The sequence below is a fragment of the Poecilia reticulata genome, unplaced genomic scaffold (genome assembly GCF_000633615.1).
Source record: "Poecilia reticulata strain Guanapo unplaced genomic scaffold, Guppy_female_1.0+MT scaffold_212, whole genome shotgun sequence".
NCBI classification, from domain to species: domain Eukaryota; kingdom Metazoa; phylum Chordata; class Actinopteri; order Cyprinodontiformes; family Poeciliidae; genus Poecilia; species Poecilia reticulata.
In genome coordinates this window covers 1-3198 of record NW_007615022.1, presented here as the reverse complement: position 1 = coordinate 3198, position 3198 = coordinate 1, and the positions used below count along the sequence as shown (strand labels likewise).

Sequence of the window (3198 nt, the reverse complement as noted above, 5' to 3'; positions counted from 1 at the left end):
ACACACAGTAACACACACAGTAACACACACAGTTGGTGTTTTCGCTCATCGTCTCTCTGGAAGTTGAGTTTGTCTCCAAACTCTTCCTCCCAGTCGTCCCGTCCCGCTCCTCCTCCTCTTCCTCGTCTTTCTATTCTCAGCAGTGAATCTGGAGCAGTTTCCATCCTACTTACCGCTGGTCAGGCTGATGAAGAGGAGGAAGAGGAAGCAGCTCCTCCAGGTGAAAGCAGCAGGAAGAGGACAAATAAAAACAGAGGAGTAGTTGTGCTGCCTGTGAGCTGTGCTCCTCTGCTGCCGCGGCAACAACCACATCTCCTGTCATCCTCCTCTTCCTCACGCTCCTCCTCCTCCATTCGCTTGCTCGACCCTCCCTCCACTCCTCTCTCACTGCTTTCTCTCTACTCTCTGTTGTCATTCCTTTTAGCCTTTTACTCTCTCTTCCTCCCCACACACACACACACACACACACACACACACACACACACACACACACACACTCGACGGTCACAGATCCAGAAACTTAAAAACTTTGTTTCCTTTAAAGAAAAATCCTTCTCTAGAGATCTTCATCACTCCTCATCATCAACTATTAAATACAGACTGGAGTCCTGAAGACCCGGCCCAGTCCCGGTCCCAGTGTTTGTCTGATGAAGGGTTAGCTCCAGGCTAACCAGGGCTAGCCTTAAAGGAGCTCAGGGTTTCGGCAGTTTTTCAGTTTTCTGGAAGTTGGTTTCAGATTTGCGGTGCATAGAAGCTGAAAGCTGCTGGTCCAGTTTGGTTCTGGTTCTGTAGACCAGAACATGTTGCCTGGCTGAGACTTTAGTCCACTGATCCTGAAAGGTTCTGCAGCTGGTAGAAGGAACACTTTGAAAAGCGTTTATGTGGCTCTGAAGGGTCAGAGGTCAGAGGTCAGCCTGATCTCTGGTTTCCAGCTGGAAGAACTGAAGCTGCCTCTAGATCTATAACTCTAGATCTCTGACCCTGATGGGCCCCTGAAGGAGAACCGAGAGATGAACTAATAAGCGGTTCTGTTCCTGCAGAGCGTCGGATCAAGTCAGAGGACTCCAAAGCATCCTGCTGATAGCTGGCGCCCCCTGCTGGCCCCTCTGGCCACCAGCAGCCGCCTACAGGATGAACTCTGACCCCAGCAGGTTGATAAATAAACATGGAATGTTTTCCTTCTGCTGGTCTGGGTCAGGAGGAAAACCTGGACTGGACCAGGTTTTGTCTTTCAGAGCGGTTCTGGTTCTGCCTGAGGAAGAGGAGGATGAAGGTGGAGCTTTTTGTGGCGAATCGATGAGACGAGGAGACGCTGGAAACTCGTTAATAATTCATTCTGACGGAGGACAGGATGGAGGACAGAGGACAGGACAGGATGGAGGACACAGGACAGGATGGAGGACAGGATGGAGGACAGAGGACAGGATGGAGGACAGGACAGGATGGAGGACAGAGGACAGGATGGAGGACAGGACAGGATGGAGGACAGAGGACAGGATGGAGGACAGAGGACAGGACAGGATGGAGGACACAGGACAGGATGGAGGACAGGACAGGATGGAGGACAGGACAGGATGGAGGACAGAGGACAGGATGGAGGACAGGACAGGATGGAGGACAGAGGACAGGACAGGACAGGATGGAGGACAGGATGGAGGACAGAGGACAGGACAGGATGGAGGACTCTGTCCAGTTTCCCTCCAGAACCAAAATGGCTCTGCTGGTGGCCCAGTTTCACCAGAACCCATCAGAACCGTCTGAGTTCTCCACAGATCAGCTCTAATCCAGTCAGGGAGGTTMTGAACCGAGAAGCTGGGTTTCTCCTAGAGGAGCAGAACCGGGTCAGCACCAGGAAACACCTGGTTGATCTGCAGAGAGTGGACCGGGCCGCAGACAGAACCGGGCCTTGGACTGGGCCGCTRCATCACTAATTAATCAGAGCAGCTGCTGCCTGAATGTTTCATGAAGGCGTGAATAGTTCTGCTGAGTCGGTGGGTCTGGTTCTGCTCCGGTCCAAACGGCTCCCCCGGCCCGTTTCGACCCAAAGCGTCCTGTCGGGTTTCGCTTCGGCTGGAGAAATGTTCCCCGATGTGTAAGGTGGGTCTGATGAGGCGTTCGTAATCCCAGAGCCCAAAACCCGGAAAGTTGTATTTCACTCAGATTCCAGATGCTGAAGTGGATCCGGTTTCAGTTCCAGATGCTGAAGCGGATCCGGTTTCAGTTCCAGATGCTGAAGCGGANTCAGTTCCAGATGCTGAAGCGGATCCGGTTTCAGTTCCAGATGCTGAAGCGGAACCGGTTTCAGTTCCAGATGCTGAAGCGGAACCGGTTTCAGTCCATCGTCTGAGCGGGACCAGCCTGAAATCATCAGCATAATTAGATGTAATTAAAACTGTTACATCACTATTTGATGGATTCTCTGTTCAGCTTGTTATTTAAACCAGTTGAAAATAAATGAAAATAAAACCCGGTGAGGGTTTAGGGGCGTGAATGAGACATGAATATTCATGACTGCTGTCATGAAGTGTCATTCGGTAAATTACGACACTTTTAATACAAAGTTGACTTTATTCAAAATGTCTTTGTTGTGACAACTTGACATTAACCAAGAAATCATGATCTGACATAAATTTGTTATAAAAGTATTACTGATTGAACTTTAAAAATTAGCTTTATGTAGTAATATTATATAGCTCAGTGATGTTGTTTAGTGTTAATTTTCTTAATTTAATCGATCCTACAGTTTTACAGCAAGATGTCTACAAAGCACTTATGAACTTTTACATTTGAAACATCATTTAAGGCTGTTTTAACCCTTGTGCGTACGAGAACTGAGGCAAATGATGCAAGTTGTAGGTGTGTCGGTCGGTTGGACGCCATTTCTAAACACAAGTGTGAAGTAGTGCAATACACCATGTCCACCAGTGAGAGGCAGCAGTGCACGAACAGGCGTGCAGCGAGTCGGTGAAGACGAAATCTTCCATCTTGTGAGGCCTAACGGCCACATAGACATAATATAGAGTAGACCCCGCTTTAGCTGCTCCGGAGCAGGAAATACGGCGGCCATCTTGGAGAGGTCATCCCTCCTACTTTGCTCAATCAAAACAGCAGAAGATGCCTCAGCACTGAGGATATTGTTGTTCTGATCGATGGACTATTGATGTGAGGCTCCACAGACAACATTTCACAAGTAAGATG

The 3198-nt window shown here is 49.0% G+C and overlaps 1 protein-coding gene across 2 annotated transcripts in view; it reads right to left on the bottom strand.

Annotated features, from left to right (window-relative positions):
- kcnd1 (potassium voltage-gated channel, Shal-related subfamily, member 1) overlaps positions 1 to 325 on the bottom strand; it is a 24089-nt gene extending 23764 nt beyond the window's left edge. The window contains exon 1 of one of the 2 annotated variants that reach the window (XM_008402291.2): positions 174 to 325. The gene's annotated coding sequence lies outside the window, so the exon portion shown is untranslated. Of the gene's footprint in view, positions 1 to 30; positions 139 to 173 lie in introns of those variants that run through there. The other variant, XM_017303218.1, reaches the window with a different exon arrangement.
- Positions 326 to 3198: the final 2873 nt, after the last annotated feature.